Raw genomic sequence first — 19,141 nt, 5'->3', positions numbered from 1 at the left:
GGTGCAGGAGGTTGCATCAGACAGCGTAAAAGTTTTTTCGGCATTGACTAGATGGGCCAAATACCCTGTTTCCGTACTGAACTTCTCCATTTTTCTATGACAGAGAAGCTGGCCAAACTTGTTTGGAAGGGAAAAGGTAGGAGTGACAACGGAGCAGCAATGGCTGGAGTTTCTGGGAGCAATTCGGGAGCTGAGTGATCGATACATCCCAAAGAAGTGGAAGCATTGGAAAGGCAGGAGGACACAACTGTGGATGAAATGAGAAGCCAAAGCCAACATAAAAAGAAAAGAGAGGGAAAACAAAAGAGCAAAAACTGTTGGGAAACTTTTAGAAACCAACAGATGACGACTAAAAGAAAAGTTGGATGAGCTCGGGAGGTGAAATTATGATATTGTGGTCATTAGTGAGTCTTGGTAGCACCCAACAGTCTGAGGCACTTAGAGGAACAAAATATCCGGGGCCTCAATATCTCTTGAAAACCAAGGTACCCTACGCCAGTTACCTTTCAACTTTTATTTTGTCAGGCACATACAAACTAGACACCCTCAAAATTTCACTTCTGAAGGCCTCCCACTTACCAAGTATTCCTTTGCCAGAAAACAGCCTGTCCCAAACCACACTTGTCAGATCCGTTCTGATACCATTAAAATTGACCTTTCTCCAATTTAGAATTTCAACCCGTGGTCCAGACCTCTCGTTTTCCATATTTACTTTGAATCTCATGGCATTATGATCACTAATTTCTGTCACCAGCCCTGGAACATTTCCTAACAGCTCATCGCACATTTCTACATCAGGAATTCTACGTACTGATTAAGGGTACATTTGACAAACTCTACCCCGCTTAGTCCTTTTACAGTATGTGAGTCCCAGTCAATATATGGGAAGTTAAACTCACACCTTTGTTTCTTGTTTCTGCAATCTCTCTACAAATTTGTTCCTCTAAATCCCTCAGACTGTTGGGTGCAACCAAGTCCCAATAATGGCTACAATATCATAATTCCCTGTCCTGAGCTCATCTGGCTTTCCTACGATGCTTCTTGCATTGTGATATACACAGCTCAGCACATTCATCGCTCCATGCTCAACCATTTGATTACTGACTCTATCTGAGGTCTGAACAACATCTGACTGGTGTCAAGAAAACAAACTCTCCCTCATTCTCATAAAAACAAAGGAGCTGATTGTGGACGACAGGAGGAATGGAGACAGGCTAACCCCTATTGACATCAATGGATCTGGGGTTGACAGGGTGAACAGCTTTAAGTTCCTCAGCATAAACATCACCAAGGATCTCACATGGTCTGTACATACTGGCTGTGTTGTGAAAAGAGCACAGCAGCACCTCTTTCACCTCAGATGGTTGAAGAAGTTTGGGATGGGGACCCAAATCCTAAGAACTTTCTACAGGGACACAATTGAGAGCATCCTGACTGGCTGCATCACTGCCTGGTATGGGAACTGTACTTCCCTTAATCGCAGGAACCTGCAGAGAGTGGTGCGGACAGCCCAGCACATCTGTAGATGTGAACTTCCCACTATTCAGGACATTTACGAGACAGGTGTGTAAAAAGAACCCAAAGGATATTGGGGACCCAATTCACCACAACCACAAACTATTCCTGCTGCTCCCATCCAGGAAACGGTACCACAGCAAAAGGACCAACAGGCTCCGGGACATCATCTTCCACCAGGCCATCAGACTGATTAATTCATGCTGATACAATTGCATTTCTATGTTATATTGACTGTCCTATGTACAAACTATTTATTATAAGTTACTGTAAATTACAAATTGCACACTTAGACAGAGACATAACGTAAAGATTTCTACTCCTCATGTATATGAAGGACGAATGTAATAAAGTCAATTCAATTCAATTCAATTCACCCTCCCCACTATCTGTTCTGTCAGTCTGACTCCCATTCCCCCTACAACTTATTTTAACCACATCACCCTCTCCCCACACTAGCACTAGCAAGCCGTACCACTGGGATATTAGTCCCCTCTTGTTCTGTTCCCCTAACTAACAAATCCCCTATCACCCCTTTGACTTTCCTCTGCCAGGTAATTCCCCCCATAAGTTTCTAAAGTGGTCCACCTGCTGTTGTACGGGATAGCAACAAGAGTACTCTGCGATGGCTATTTAAACTCATTCCCCTTCCTGACTCTCACCCAGTTTCCTGTGTCCTGCACCTTGGGTGTAACTCACCTCTCTTCATGTCATATCTATCACCCCCTCCAACTCCTGGATGATCCGGAATTCATCCATTTCAAGTTCCAACTCCATAAAGTGCAGGGTTACAAGCTGCAGCTGGATGCACATCTTGTAGGTGAGGGCATCAGGGACACTGGAGGTCTCCCCACCTTCCCACCAATGTCCCTCTAATTTGTAATGACCCGTGTGCACATAAAGCTTGTATTATGCATTTTTTTAAACCAGTTTCTGTATTGTACATAAATATTTCCCCTGAACACTCCTGAGGAATTGAGGATATATAAAAAAATCTGCTGGTCACCAGGGGAGGGTCAGACTGTGGGAAGGGTGGTACTGAGGGAGGGTAATACTGTGGCAGGGAGGGTCACACTGTGGGAGGAGTGGTACTGAGGGAGGGTCACACCATGGGAGGGGTGGTACTGAGGGAGGGTCAGACTGTGGCAGGGAGGGTCACACTGTGGGAGGAGTGGTACTGAGGGAGGGTCACACCATGGGAGGGGTGGTACCAAGGGAGGGTCACACTGTGGGAGGGGTGGTACTGAAAAATCTTTTTTGAACCTATGTAGAATAATTGGGAGTGAATTGGAATTTTTTAGCTGAAGTAAACTCTGTCTTCAGTGGTTAGCTAAGTCAGGCTCATTACCAGTTCCCTGTGACTTGCAGAGAGCGACACTGAGAGCTGATAACATTATACATTATACCCTCTTTTGAGTAAGGGGAGGAGGACTCGCCGATAAGGACAGGAATCAACATCTGTCTATAATTAAGTCAGGGCTTTGCAAAGGGAATAACTGATAAGGACCGGACAGTACATCCATCTGTAATTAAAACCTTGATTTTGCGAACACTCTTATCTAAGTAATTAAGTTTTGCACCAACAGACTTGATGGGTGTACCAGTTCAAATAACATCTTGCAATAGTAATGTATGGGGCTTACTATGTATAAATATACGGCTGTAACCGGACTAAGTCAGTCCGCTTGTCAGATGGTGGCAGTGCTTACGTGCCTTCCCTTTAACAACTGGGTCTCAAACTCCTGCAGGAGAATGCACAATAAACTGTGGTGACGATAAGAAGCTGGTCTCTCAAGTTTTATTCAGATTCAACGTTAACATTTGGTGTCACGAACAGGATCTCAATATAGGGAGTGCCAAGCAGACGGGCTGAATAAGTGTCTGGACCACTCTGGGGACTGCGGAGACTGACTGGGTGCCCAATAGGTATTTTACCTTTTGTCACTCTCCCTTAGTTCCTTTGGAGGTACGGTCCCTCACCCAAGGCTGATCGCATACCTTGACAGGATGGGGAAAGAATCTGTCGGGAGTCTCGTATAAGGTAGGGAAAATTTTACTAAGTGGGCAGGAGGCAGACGTGCCGGGTAAATTTATCAACTGAGCAGGAGGTGCCAGCTGGGTAAATTTATCTGATTGTTAATTGAGCAGAAGGCTTTGTGCCAGATAAGTTACTTGGAGAACACGGGTCAATTGCAGTCGATTGATACGAGTGGGCCAGGAACAGCCCTACACAATATGTGTCAGAGTTTTCAAGACAAGGAAAAAGCTTTACGAATGTTGAGTGCAGGGCTGAATAAGAAATTGGGGAACAAAATGAGGCCACTGGTGGGAAGCGGGTGTGGAACCTGGAATATTACCTCATGAAAACAAGCAGTAAATTTGATTTGGAAAAAGCACTGTGGAAAGAAGTGGAAATTGTTGAAAAGGGAATGGAAGGGAAAGGCAAATGTAAAGTGGAACAGTATATGATCAGCAAGTTGGAGGAATAATGCATGTGACAAAGGGATAGAGGTATGTACTCCAGAAGGAACGCCAAAGGTTGGGAGACGCTAAAAGCGGAGCATGAATGGGTGGATGGGCACCGAAAACGAGAGCAGGAAAAACAACGTAAGCAAAACAAGACCGAGATAGGAGAGAAGGGCAGGAACGTCAGTCTGAAGTTCAAACTGATTGGGAAACAAGAAATCCCGAACCCATGTCTGCATACCGACCCGGTTTGAGGACAGTGACCGTGATGAGGAGTGGGCACCCACCATAACCCCCACCCACCTTATCAGGGGCCAAGTGCACGCAATGCTCCTGAACCCCAATCCTCCCAGTACTCACATACGGTGGCCGCTCGGGTCAAACAGCGGCGGCAGGGAAGGGGAGGTTCTCTATACCCTGAGATCCAGAAAGGGAATACAGAGGATTATTCCGAGACAGGGAGGGAAGAATCCAATAAAACCCCAGAGTTAATGGCTCCACAAAGACAATTGCCAACCCAAATGCTGCCCAGTCCACGAGCAGCTGAGGAGGGAAAGTCCTCAATGATTCCTGTGTATGCACCCTGGAAGCCTCAAGAAATGATAATGATCATGATTCAGCCCCAGATAGAAAAGAAAAACCTGGACAGTTTGCTCAGTATGTCCTCAGTACTATACAAATGTATAATGCGACACCGCAAGATTTATTCTGTCTCTGCTGCATGATTCTCTCAGCTGATGAGGGGCAGAAATGCAAAGCAGAATTGAGATACCAAACCTATCAGGAGTTACAGGTGGGAAACCACAATGAGAATGAACAGACAGACCAGATTATTCAAGCCTTGGAAGGGCTCTCCTGCAACCTGTAAACATCACTAAAGTACCTGAATGCAAACCGAAGCCTGGGGAATCAGGACCAGACTATTGGGAGCGATTTCTGGCCTGCTGCAGCACTTTCGCAGGACACCAAGCCTTCAATGATGGGAATCTGTCCCCCCAGTTTAATGCCTTTCTTCTCCTATGCTTACCAACTAAGTTAGCCAACATGATTAAGACAAATAATATGGATTGGCCTGACAATGACCAAAATCGAATGCGATGAGCTTTAATATATTATTGGGACCCGGCTTTCGAATCCTGATCAACCCTGAAAGGAAGTAATATTAAAGCTGAATATGTTCAGCAGGTAGAAGGATGCGAGCGGGCTATATCTGGGATCAGAAATGGGAACACAAACCTACCATGGGACAGGTGGGGACAACAACCTGTTTAGAAATTGACAAGCAAGGACGCTTCCTGCTGTGAGTACCACCCCTCAGGAAAAGCCCAATGAAATATTGCAAGTTGCTGCAATTCCAATTCCATTTACGGGGGCCACCACAATCACTCTTAATCAGGAAATAGTACTGGAAAAGGGATTCCAGCCATCAGACGCTACAGTCACTGTGTCTGGGTTCGAAGGCACGGAACATACGTATTCACGTACCCAGCTACTGCAGGTGGAATTCCAGGGCAACCAGTGTGAGGTTTCATTTACAGTCACCACCAGTCTGGGGTGTAATCCAGCAGGGAGAGACTTGCTCTGTCCGCTGGAAGTCGAGATTCTATAGACGGACAAGGGTGTCACCCTGAGACCAGCAAACAACCGACAGCTTCCCCAGTTTCTGACTCCCCGGTGTGGTGGGCACTTAATCTGGACTCCACTGCATTTGAAACCCTTCTGCCAGCGGCCAACCCTCATGTGACTCTGTGCTATGACCCTACTGAGGAAAGCCAATATTATACACCCCTCGAGGGACAGAAGTTCCTAGTCACGGTGATTGGAGAGGTTAAAGGAAGAGAGGGCAGTGCATTACTGGCTGAAGTTCCGGATTTCCTTTGGCGACAGACAGGACTGGTGGTTCCCCATACCACTGTAGGTGTTTGCCCTGGGTTCAAGCCAAAGAACCTAGGGTTCCTTGCCTACACCCTGATGAAACAAGCATCCAACACTGAGGGAGACTGGCAAGACTTGCCTGCGGGCCAACTCCGATTCTGGAAGGAGTCTGAGGTGAAGACGGGACATCTGGTAAGACACTCTTTTAATATTAACCGAACCCAAGACGTTGTATCCCATCTCTGCGCAATTTCAGGCCATGAAGTTGGCCGCATCAACTGCCCCCCGCTGTCCGGATCACCGTGAAAGAAGGACAGACTGTGCTATCCATTCCACAATACCCCCTCAAGGCTGAGGCAACGTTTTATGTGGATGGAAGCTCTTTTGTGGATCCAGCAGAGAAACAATGTTCTGGCTATGCGATAGTGACAGACAGTGAAGTAATTGAGCAGTCCTCTTTTGAAACAGTTGTCTCCGCCCAGAAGGCTGAGCTGTTTCACTCGTGCCTGTATCCTAGCAACAGACTAAAGTGCGAACGTTTACACATACTGCTGTTACACATTTGGAGTTGTACATGACTATGGGGCTCTCTGGGAACGTGGGGATTTCTGACTTCCTCTGGCCACCCCATTAGTAATGCCACCTTTGTAAATGACTTACTCACTGCTCTACAGCTACCTCGAGTTTCAGCTATTATTAAATTTGCAGCCTGCACCCGCAAGTCCGACCGGGTCACTAAAGGCAATGCTTTAGTAGATTAGACAGCAAAAAGTGTGTCACAATCCTCAGGAGTTGTAGCCCCCTCGGGTTCAGTCAAGCAACCTTCTGTGACTGAAGCAGAACGGGTTTTCCAGACGTGGGAGGTACGTACTTTTCAGGGGGACGCCTCTGAGGAGGAGTGCAAACTGTGGTCCGAGATGGGGTGCCAGAAAGACCCCGATGTAGGATTTTGGATCACCCCAGTGGGACAGGTTCATGTTCCTGCACAGTTTCTACCAATATTGGTCCATTATATACATAATTGAACACACCTGGGAAAGGAGGGAATGATTGGTAACCTGTACCCTGCACACCGGGTATGACTCCCTTGACAGGTGAACCTTTTTCGCGTCTACAAGTTGATTTTATTGAATTGCCTAGAGCACATTACTATAGATACTGCTTCGTTATTATAGATGTGTTTAGTAGATGGACTGAAGCTATTCCAACTACCAATAATACTGGTATGACTGTTGTGAAGGTATTATTACGGGAAATAATTCACAGGTACGGCCTGCCAAAGATGCTCTCTGACAATGGCCCATACTTTGTAGTGAAAGTAAACGAAGGGGTATGTAACAAACTAGCTATGAAGCGACAATTCCACTGTGTACACCACCCACGGGCCGCTGGCATAGTGGAGAGAGCCAATGGCACTCTGAAGAGTAAATTGGCCAAACTAACAGCAGAGTCTGGACTCACTTGGTTGAAGGTCCTACCGTTAGCCCTGTTCCACACGAGGGTTACCCCACAGGGGAAAACAGGGTCATCACCAGCTGAAATCATTTATGGACGGTCCATGAGGACAATCTGGGGATCAAGACCTTGTGTACCATTGCTCCCAGGAAGTCTACCAGCAAACTTGTATATGCATACCCTAGGGGAAGAGATGAGGAAATATATATGCCAACTAACCAAAATCCTACAAGCATTACGAGGGGAGCTTGATCAGTTTGTGGCCTCAGGTAGATGGAGTCAATTTTAGAAAACCTAGTACATTTATTTTTCGCAAACAACAGGAATTCTGCAGATGCTGGAAATTCAAGCAACACACATAAAAGTTGCTGGTGAACGCAGCAGGCCAGGCAGCATCTCTAGGAAGAGGTACAGTCGACGTTTCAGGCCGAGACCCTTCGTCAGGACTAACTGAAAGAAGAGTGAGTAAGGGATTTGAAAGTTGGAGCGGGAGGGGGAGATCCAAAATGATAGGAGAAGACAGGAGGGGGAGGGATGGAGCCAAGAGCTGGACAGGTGATAGGCAAAAGGGATACGAGAGGATCATGGGACAGGAGGTCCGGGAAGAAAGACAAGGGGTGGGGGGGACCCAGAGGATGGGCAAGGGGTATATTCAGAGGGACAGAGGGAGAAAAAGGAGAGTAAGAGAAAGAATGTGTGTATAAAAATAAGTAACAGATGGGGTACGAGGGGGAGGTGGGGCATGAGCGGAAGTTTGAGAAGGCAATGTTCATGCCATCAGGTTGGAAGCTACCCAGACGGAATATAAGGTGTTGTTCCTCCAACCTGAGTGTGGCATTTATTTTTCATACATTTACACACAGTCCAATGGTCGTGGAGCATACGGATTCCTTCTTTGTAGAAATTGGCATCTTCGACATCCAGAAGTGGTCCACAGCCTCGGGTGACTGAGCTTGTGGCCAAAGGTAGAAGGAAATGAGTTACTAACTTCAAACTTCCTGCATTTTCACTCAGAGTTGAACTGCTCGTGCATGTACCAAGAGCTGTATAATTCATCTCCTTCTACCTTCGGCCATGAACTGATCAATCACCCCTGCTGTGGACCACTTCTACAAAGAAGGGATCTGTATGCTCCACGACTGCTGGACTAAGTGCGTTCATGTAGGAGGGGACTATGTTTAAAATTAATGTGCTAGGTTTTCCAAAATTGACTCCTTCTACCATAGGCCACAAACGTATCAATCACCCCTCATACATTCACAGGTACGACAGCCTTACAAGGAAGAGAACTACCCCACAGACAGGAGTGACTATCCCACCACAGAACCTGGGGATTTTGTCCTGATCAAGAACTGAGATTGAGTGAATCTCGGACCTCGGTGGAGAGGACCATATCAGGTGTTACTGACCACTCCCACGGCTGTGAAACTGAAGGGGCAATCTCGGTGGATACATTGAACAGACTGCCAATGTGTTACTGAAGGAACTGAGTAGAAGGACTCTCTCGGACTAGAGGAAGATGTATTGGTTTCTAGTGATGTTCTTGTTTATGTCTTTGAGAGGGCTCACTCCAGCATCTGGGGTTCCCCATGCTAACACCTTTCTGTCTCTCTGTTACACCTAGGCCAAACAGGTAGAACTAGGGGCCTGCTGGGTTTGTGCCGAAATTCTGCAGCATGGTAAAACTATGATTCCAATGTCAGTAATCCAGCACAACCAGAGTGAGGAACTCTCAGCCTGGGCTTTCTCAAATAACAGCCAGGGAAGTGAGCTGAGGAACTGTGGTCCAGTCAGAGATGACTATGGCTGTCAGTGTTTTGAGAGATGGTATCTCAGGCTCCCATCAAACAGAACTTCCTATACTGGGAAACATGCATCCTGGCCATACTTGCAGGTACCCAGCAGCGGAGAGGAATAACTGAGACTGAGCGATTTTGGATGATCACTTTTCTCTCCTATGGAGTAGCCAGGAATTCACGAGAGATAATCAATCTGGCTACAGCACTTGAGGGGCTGGCCCCAATACTGCAGGGGCCCTGACAGAAACACAGGCCCAAGTAACAGAAATATCCACTGAAATGATTGCAATCCGGCAAACAGTCCTACAGAATCCTATGGCGTTTGATTTTATCCTGGCTGAGAAAGGGGGAACCTGTGCCATTATTGACACAGAATGCTGCACCTATATCCCTAATGAGTCTACTAACATTACATCCCTCTCCGACCACACTGCCAAGGAGACTGACAGCATCAAGAAAGTACGACAGGACTTACACAGGTTCACCAAAGGGTCGAAATGATGGTCTTTGAAGGCCTGTTCTGTAATTTGTGGGGTATGATATTGCATTATGGCCTAATAGTTGTAGATATCTTTGTTATAATTACTGTTGTACACTGTTTTTACCCACTGATAAGTCAATGCTCTACTCAGTTGCTTTCTCTGTAAAAAACTACTACTTTGTTGATCATGTAATGATCAAAAGGAGGGAATGATAAAGTATGTAAAAGGGTTAACACTTTGTTAAACAATAGTAGCCTATTTTTCAGAAAGCAACTGCTGATGATCAACAGACGTTCTATTTTAACTTCATCAGTCCACAGGACTGGTTTCCAAAATGCATCAGGCTTCTTTAAATGTTCCTTTGCAAACTTCTGAGGCTGAATTTTGTGGTGAGGACACAGGGACGGTTTTCTTCTGATGACTCTTCCATGAAGGTCATATTTGTGCAGGTGTCACAGCACAGTAGAACAGTGCACCACCACTCCAGAGTCTGCTAAATCTTCCTGAAGGACTTTTGCAGTCAAACGGGGGTTTTGATTTGCCTTTCCAGGAATCCTACGGGCAGTTCTCTCCGAAAGTTTTCTTGGTCTTCCAGACCTCAACTTGACCTCCACCATTCTTGTTAACTGCCATTTCTTAATTACATTACAAACTGAGGAAACGGCTTTGCTATCTTCCTTTTGCCTTCTCCTGCTTTGTGGGCACCATTTGTTTTAAATTTCAGAGTGCTAGGCATCTGCTTAGAGGAGCCCATGGCTGCTGATTGCTGGGACAAGGTTTGAGGAGTCGGGGTATTTATAAAGCTTTGAAATTTGCATCACCTGGCCTTTCCTAATGATGACTGTAAACAAGCCATAGCCCTAACAAGCTAATTAAGCTCCGGGAACTTGGTAAAAGTTATCTGAGAGCTCAAATCTCTTGGGGTGCCCAAACTTCTGCATGGTGCTCCTTTCCTTTTTTTTCACTCTAAAATTGTACAAAACAAAAATAATACACTAATCTTGCTTAAAATTTTGAAAAGAATGTTTCATCTTTAACTTTATGACTTTTGGAGATCGGTTCATATTCTACTCACTGCACTATTCACAGTAACAGAAATTTTCACCGGGGTGCCTAAACTTTTGCGTGCCACTGTAGCCAGCTGGGGTTTCAGGATGCTTAGCTCCTTGTGCACTCATGCGTAGAGATAGGACAGCTTCAGTCTGTTCTGTGTGTGTAGGCCATTATGATTATTTTGTAATTTGTCTTTAGGGGCTGTCATGTAGTAAATAACTTTGGCTCCAGTCTGTCTTGTGTGGGGGGTATCTGGACGGATATATCTGTGGTGTAAGGGGAATTGTTAGTCAGTTAGTGGATTGGGCGGGACAAGTCATGGACTCTTCCTCTTTGAGTGACTAACTGAGTAAGTCCCAGGTGCTTGGAATAAATAGTTTGCACTTATACGGTCTCTGGGTGACTTTATCCGGATTCAACTTCCACAGAATGGGAGTGGTTTTAAAGGGCTGGGCTGCTGGAAGCACATCACCAGACCTAGAGTGATTGCAACTGGGTCTGACAGAGGCATAACTGGTTCTTCTGGCAACATTCAGTCTCACTCCAACTATTTCCTACCATCCTTTGTACAAGTATGCAATGTCTAAAGGACCAGTGTTTGAGTAAAGGAGACTCACCAAACTTTCTCCTGACTGAGACACTGTTTTCTCCAAGTCAGATGGGTTCTCTCCAGTTGAAGCTCTCAATCCTCGGGCTGGTTTACTTGTTGCTGTTCCCTCGTCTTCAGTCGTGGTTTGCTTCCAGTTGGGGTTTTTCTTCCAATAAATCTCTCAGCGCAGGTCTAACTTTAACGTGAAAGAGAATGAAGCACATTAACAACAAAAAGGAGAAACAAACATTTCTGCTTAACGTTACTAAGAACAAAACTCACTGAAATTTAAACATTGAAGGAAAACATAATGATCTCAGTGATCTTTAGTTGTCTCACATGTCACAAAACAACGTGGGATAAGAAGGAGCCATCATTCAGTCATGGTAAGACATAAGACACAGGAACAGAATTAGGTGATTCGATCCATCTGGTCTGCCTCACCACTCAACCATGGCAGATTTTTATTCCAACACCATATTCCTGCCTTCCTCCTGTAACCCCGAAGTTACTTAGCAATCATGAATATATTAATCTCTGTCAAAAATACACCCAAATGGCAGCCTCAACCAAAATCTGTGACAACAAATTCCACAGATCGGACATCTTTCGGTCAAAAATTTGTTTCATGTCAGTTTTAAAGGGAACCATCTTTATTCTGAGATTGTGCTGTCAGATCACAGACTCTCCATCTAATGGAAACATCCTCTCCATGTCCACTGTATCCAGGCTTTTCAGCATTCAGTAGGTTTACTTAACCATACATCCCTCCACCACCCCAAACGTTCCTCTGAACTCCATCGAGCACAGGCCCAGAACCATGAAATGTTCCTCATACATAAAGCCGATCATTCCTGAGATTATTCTTGTGTACATTGTTTGCAACAACTGTACAAACACATTTCCAGGAATAATAGACAAATTGATACCAGTATAATTTACGGGGAAATGTGCTTTCTTTACTGTTCTACTGTTACATACCTTGTGGGTATCTTGTGACTGTCTTATGACCATGATGTAATGGAGTATCTTGTGAGCATGATGTAATCATGTTGTGATGGTGGGGTCAAGTAATTTTCCCGCCAGTGTGAGGTCATCTGATGACCTGTTCCAACAGGTATACATGGGGAAACCCCTGTTGTTACGGAGTTAGTTCGTCAGTTTTGGTTCGTCTGTTACTCCATCAGTTAGTTTTGCTGCGTAATCGTCTCATGACATAGTTTCGTTTCAAAGCAAAGTTTTACTTTCTATTTTAAGGCAAAACCGTTGTGCTGGCAGTTTCGCCAATCGCTACCTGGTTTTGTCTGTTTACCTTTGCAGTCTAGTGTCGGAGAGTGAAGACCTTTACCAAACTACAGGAACCCGAAGGATTGAGTAAAGTTGGTGTCGTTTGGTGGATTCATAAAAGATCGACCTTACACAGGAGATTAGTGTCCCACACAGCAGATTAGTGTGCAAACTTAAAGCACACGGTATTGGAGGTAAGGTATTGATGTGGATGGAGAATTGGTTAGCAGACAGGAAGCAAAGAGTGGGAATAAACGGGACCTTTTCAGAATGGCAGGCGGTGACTAGTGGGGTACCGCAAGGCTCAGTGCTGGGACCCCAGTTGTTCACAATATATATTAATGACTTGGATGAGGGAATTAAATGCAGAATCTCCAAGTTTGCAGATGACACGAAGCTGGGTGGCAGTGTTAGCAGTGAGGAGGATGCTAAGAGGATGCAGGGTGACTTGGATAGGTTGGGTGAGTGAGCAAATTCATGGCAGATGCAATTTAATGTGGATAAATGTGAAGTTATCCACTTTGGTGACAAAAATAGGAAAACAGATTATTATCTGAATGGTGGCCGATTAGGAAAAGGGGAGGTGCAACGAGACCTGGGTGTCATTATACACCAGTCATTGAAAGTGGGCATGCAGGTACAGCAGGCGGTGAAAAAGGCGAATGGTATGCTGGCATTTATAGCGAGAGGATTCGAGTACAGGAGCAGGGAGGTACTACTGCAGTTGTACAGGGCCTTGGTGAGACCACACCTGGAGTATTGTGTGCAGTTTTGGTCCCCTAATCTGAGGAAAGACATCCTTGCCATAGAGGGAGTACAAAGAAGGTTCGCCAGATTGATTCCTGGGATGGCAGGACTTTCATATGAAGAAAGACTGGATGAACTGGGCTTGTACTCGTTGGAATTTAGAAGATTGAGGGAGATCTGATTGAAACGTATAAAATCCTAAAGGGATTGGACAGGCTAGATGCAGGAAGATTATTCCCGATGTTGGGGAAGTCCAGAACAAGGGGTCACAGTTTGAGGATAAAAGGGAAGCCTTTTAGGACCGAGATTAGGAAAAACTTCTTCATACAGAGAGTGGTGAATCTGTGGAATTCTCTGCCACAGGAAACAGTTGAGGCCAGTTCATTGGCTATATTTAAGAGGGAGTTAGATATGGCCCTTGTGGCTATGGGGATCAGGGGGTATGGAGGGAAGGCTGGGGCGGGGTTCTGAGTTGGATGATCAGCCATGATCATAATAAATGGCGGTGCAGGCTCGAAGGGCCGAATGGCCTACTCCTGCACCTATTTTCTATGTTCCTATGTTATTGAATCTTCATTCAGAATTAGTGATCTGCATCTGAGATAACCCCTGCAAGCTTGGGAAAGGTTTGTGCAGTGTTCACCATCCAGAAAAAGGTCAGTTCCTTTAACGTGATTCCTTTGGACAGAATCAGCAGTAACGTCACATCTTCAAAGAAATCCGTTTCCAGAGAAGTCTCTCCTTATTGACTGCGTAAATCACTTGGACTTTCAAATCTACCACTTTAAGACTGTGTTTGAATTTACCACTTTAAGATATGTTCCAGAGTTTGGCTGTTTGTTAAATTGCCATATAGCAGTTAACTTCCAGTTAAGTTAGTCGTTTGTTTACTTTTCACCATTGTTGAGCAGAGTTTAATAAATGTTTAAGTTTGTTTATAAAACCTGACTCAATTCTATATTCATAGTTGCCGACCACATAACACTACGATCACAAAATAAGCCATTTCCATTTCCAAGCTAAACCAGGTTTATTTCAGGAAATATAAACCAGTCCAGGGTGAATGTAATAAAAAGAAACTGGAATTACCAGAAACACTCAGCAGGTAAGGAACAGGTGTGGGGACAGGAACACACTTTACAATTCAGGTAAATAACGTTTCATCAGAATGACTTCAAACGTTTTCAGTTTTTAGTGCCAATCTCCAGCAACTTGAGATTCTGTCTGATTTCCACCGAATGACAGACAGGGGGATTTCCAAACACAGTTTGAACACCAAACTCATGGGTCTATTTCTACTGCTGTAAACACGGAATAGCCCATTTACTCATAGCCTCTCCTCAGATTAGCAGTCATTGCTTCCAAAGGAACTCCAGAAATAAACATCTGATCCCAGACCAGAAATACTCGCTCAACACCTCATAAACCCAAGCAACTCGATCCCCGGGTCCATTTTACCTGGAGCAAAAACTGTGATATCCCAGGACCCAACCTCACAGAGTCACACAGCTGAACCTGCCACTCACTGACCCTGAAAATCTCACACATCATCGCCCGCCCCCATCTCACACTGGATAGTGCAAACCGGGATTTCCACACAACCAACGTCCAGCTGCTCAAAATTTCTGCTTCATTGCAGAAGGACTACCATCCAGCCCCATCTGTACAAGCACTAACCAAAGTCAAAACCAAAACAGTAACAGTTACATATGCCTGGAATGTAGATCATCGGACTCTCCCAGTACTCTTTGCTGCCAGGAAAATGCTGCAGTGTGTCATCCAGTCACAGTTCAAAAACCAGCACCTCCACACCAATGCACAACAGAACTGGTACCTGATGACCCTCTGGCATTCCAGCTAACAAAAAGTGATTCTGGAAATAACTTAGCAAGGCCAAAGGTGCAAAAGAACACTTCACAATAACAACAAGGGTTAGAAGAAAGATTGCTGATATATAACATTGAGGAGGTGGGACACAGGGTGGACCGAGGTTGACCCAGATGGTTGATGTATATCGCTGAAGCAGGGCAGTGGGGTGGGGTTAGGAGACTGGACAGAGGTTGAACAAGATGGGCAGGGATGAGCACATGGAACCAGGTGGGAGAAGGGATCAAAGACAATCACTGATGGTCCTCCAGCAATACACAGATACTGAATTAATAGTACATACTACTGTATAACAGATCCTAAAATGACAAAGTTAGAACAAACAACAAGAACGTTGCCATATATACTTTGATCCTCACCAAATTTTTGTCAACACACCACAGAAAGTTTCCCATCCGGACACTTCACACGTTTCCATGGTAACTACTCTGCCCGTGACTGTGATGAACTCCAGAGACCTTTGGATACAGATCAGCACATCACAGAAACCATTCTGCCCCCTAGACTTCCCAGTCCCTCAGTAAAGCAGGCAGTGAAATGAAAGATCCCCACAACCTGGGACGTTCTCCTTTCTCACCCACCCCAATCGGGGAGAAGACAACAGCCGAAAGCTCAGGGACAAATGCGAGGAGCCTCAGGAAGCGAGGCGAGTTGGGGGAAGTTAACGGGACTCAGTGGCCAACATTAGATTTCCCCAACACAACATAGAGGAAACGTAGAACATAGAATAGTACAGCACATTACAGGCCCTTCGGCCCACAATGTTGTGCCGACCCTCAAACCCTGCCTCCCATATAACCCCCCACCTTAAATTCCTCCATATACCTGTCTAGTAGTCTCTTAAACTTCACTGGTGTATCTGCCTCCACCACTGACTCAGGCAGTGCATTCCACACACCAACCACTCTCTGAGTAAAAATCCTTCCTCTAACATCCCCCTTGAACTTCCCACCCGTTACCTTAAAGCCATGTCCTCCTGTATTGTGCAATGGTGCCCTGGCTATCCACTCTATCTATTCCTCTTATTATCCTGTACATCTCTATCATGTCTCCTTTCATCCTTCTTCTTTCTAAAGAGTAAAGCTCTAGCTCCCTTAATCTTCGATCATAATCCATACTTTCTAAACCAGGCAGCATCCTGATAAGTCTCCTCTGTACCCTTTCCAATGCTTCCACATCCTTCCTATAGTGAGGTGACCAGAAATGGACACAGTACTCCAAGTGTGGCCTAACCAGAGTTTTATAGAGCTGCATCATTACATTGCGATTCTTAAACTCTATCCCTTGACTTATGAAAGTTAACATCCCATAAGCTTTCTTAACTACCCTATCTACCTGTGAGGCAACTTTCAGGGATGTGTGGACATGTACCCCCAGATCCCTCTGCTCCTCCACAATACCAACTATCCTGCCATTTACTTTGTACTCTGCCTTGGAGTTTGTCCTTCCAAAGTGTACCACCTCACACTTCTCCGGGTTGAACTCCATCTGCCATTTCTCAGCCCACTTCTGCATCCTATCAATGTCTCTCTACAATCTTTGACAATCCTCTACACTATCTACAACACCAACAACCTTTGTGTTGCCGGCAAACTTGCCAACCCACCCTTCTACCCCCACATCCATGTCATTAATAAAAATCATGAAAAGTAGAGATCCCTGAACAGATCCTTGTGGGACACCACTAGTCACAATCCTCCAATCTGAATGTACTCCCTCCACCACCATCCTCTGCCTTCTGCAGGCAAGCCAATTCTGAATCCACCTGGCCAAACTTCCCTGGATCCCATGCCTTCTAACTTTCTGAATAAGCCTACTGTGTGGAACCTTGTCAAATGCCTTACTAAAATCCATGTAGATCACATCCACTGCACTACCCTCATCTACATGCCTGGTCACCTCCTCAAAGAACTCTATCAGGCTTGTGAGACACGATCTGCCCTTCACAAAGCCATGCTGACTGTCCCTGATCAGACCATGATTCTCTAAATGCCTATAGATCCTACCTCTAAGAATCTTTACCAACAGCTTTCCCACCACAGACGTAAGGCTCACTGGTCTATAATTACCTGGACTATCCCTAATACCTTTTTTGAACATGTGAACAACATTCGCCTCCCTCCAGTCCTCCGGTACCATTCCCATGGACAACGAGGACATAAAGATCCTAGCCAGAGGCTCAGCAATCTCTTCTCTCGCCTCGTGGAGCAGCCTGGGGAATATTCCGTCAGGCCCCGGGGACTTATCCGTCCTAATGTATTTTAACAACTCTAACTCCTCCTCTCCCTTAATATCAACATGCTCCAGAACATCAACCTCACTCATATTGTCCTCACCATCATCAAGTTCCCTCTCATTGGTGAATACTGAAGTGAAGTATTCATTGAGGCCCTCGCTCACTTCCACAGCCTCCAGGCACATTTTCCCACCTTTCTCTCTAATCGGTCCTACCTTCACTCCTGTCATCCTTTTTTTCTTCACATAATTGAAGAATGCCTTGGGGTTTTCCTTTACCCTACTCGCTAAGGCCTTCTCATGCCTCCTTCTTGCTCTTCTCAGCCCCTTCTTAAGCTCCTTTCTTGCTTCCCTATATTCCTCAATAGACCCATCTGATCCTTGCTTCCTAAACCTCATGTATGCTGCCTTCTTCCACCTGACTAGATTTTCCACTTCACTTGTCACCCATGGTTCCTTCACCCTACCATTCTTTATCTTCCTCACCGGGACAAATTTATCCCTAACATCCTGCAAGAGATCTCTGAACATCCACCATATGTCCATAGTACATTTCCCTGCAAAAACATCATCCCAATTCACACCCGCAGGTTCTAGCTTTATAGCCTCATAACTTGCCCTTCCCCAATTAAAAATTTTGCTGTCCTCTCTGACTGTATCCTTTTCCATAATGTGAAATGCAAGGGAGCGGTGGTCACTGTCCCCCAGATGCTCACCCACTGAGAGATCTGTGACCTGACCCGGTTCATTACCTAATACTAGATCTAGTATGGCATTCACACTGGTCGGCCTGTCCACATACTGTGACAGGAATCCGTCCTGGACACACTTAACAAACTCTGCCCCATCTGAACCCTTGGAACGAATCAGGTGCCAATCAATATTAGGGAAGTTAAAGTCACTCGTGATAACAACCCTTTTATTTTTGCACCTTTGCACCTTTCCAAAATCTGCCTCCCAATCTGCTCCTCTGAATCTCTGCTGCTACCAGGGGGCCTATAGAATACCCCCAATAGAGTAACCTCTTTCTCCCTCTTTTCCACAAAGCCCCGTCATTTGCAAACAATGACCTCCCCACTTCCGTTGGAATACTTGCGAATATATCATTTATCAAGATGGAAGATAAAGTTAGACTCACTGCGCTTCCCTGAGTAATTGGCCCGCCGTTCGGGGCTGACGGCCAACATCAGATCTCCCCGCTCGGGATCGGTCTCAATACTCACCGATGGGAAAGTGATATCTTCAGCCCGTAAATAGTGATCCCGACCCCCGGCTCCCCGATCAAGGAGGCGATCGTCCCTTCCTGATCCCGCAGACGATCCGCTTCAGCACCGTGCGGAAAAGCAAACGCCGACAATCTGGCGGCACTGAGCATGCGCAAAGAGACTTTGCGTCATCCGGAGGGCGGGGCCTCTGGAACAGACGCGCTGCTGCTGCCCGTCTGCGGTTAAATGGGCGGGGCGAACAGGATCACGTGACCGGTGGGTCCCACAACCCAGGGAGAGACTCCAGCGACTCGCCCGTCACTCTGTGTTATGTACAGCAGCGATAGACCACAAACTCAGTCTGTATTAGTATAAACTACTATCTGTATTAGTATAGAGACAATTAAACAAACTACTCTTCTAAACAGAAGTTAACAGTGTTATGCGTTTGTGGCTGTCAAAATGTCAAGTTTAGGAACAGTTCTGAAAGTTTCAAGATGGCAAGTTTCAGTTATCCACGGAATGGGGAAATTTGTAAATCCACAT

The 19,141-nt window shown here is 45.5% G+C and overlaps 1 protein-coding gene across 4 annotated transcripts in view; it reads right to left on the bottom strand.

Annotated features, from left to right (window-relative positions):
• The window catches only part of LOC134341929 (zinc finger protein 850-like), a 68,746-nt gene extending 49,994 nt beyond the window's left edge, over nt 1-18,752 (bottom strand). For 3 of the 4 annotated variants that reach the window (XR_010016905.1, XR_010016904.1, XM_063039867.1), the window contains exons 1-2: nt 18,614-18,743; nt 11,263-11,430 (exon numbers count right to left, since the gene is read on the bottom strand). The gene's annotated coding sequence lies outside the window, so the exon portion shown is untranslated. Of the gene's footprint in view, nt 1-11,262; nt 11,431-18,613 lie in introns of all 4 variants that reach the window. The other variant, XM_063039868.1, reaches the window with a different exon arrangement.
• Nucleotides 18,753-19,141: the final 389 nt, after the last annotated feature.

The sequence above is a fragment of the Mobula hypostoma genome, unplaced genomic scaffold (genome assembly GCF_963921235.1).
Source record: "Mobula hypostoma unplaced genomic scaffold, sMobHyp1.1 scaffold_42, whole genome shotgun sequence".
Classification (NCBI taxonomy): Eukaryota; Metazoa; Chordata; class Chondrichthyes; order Myliobatiformes; family Myliobatidae; genus Mobula; species Mobula hypostoma.
Note: the sequence above shows the minus strand (reverse complement) of the source record. Positions and strands in the feature narration are given on the sequence as shown.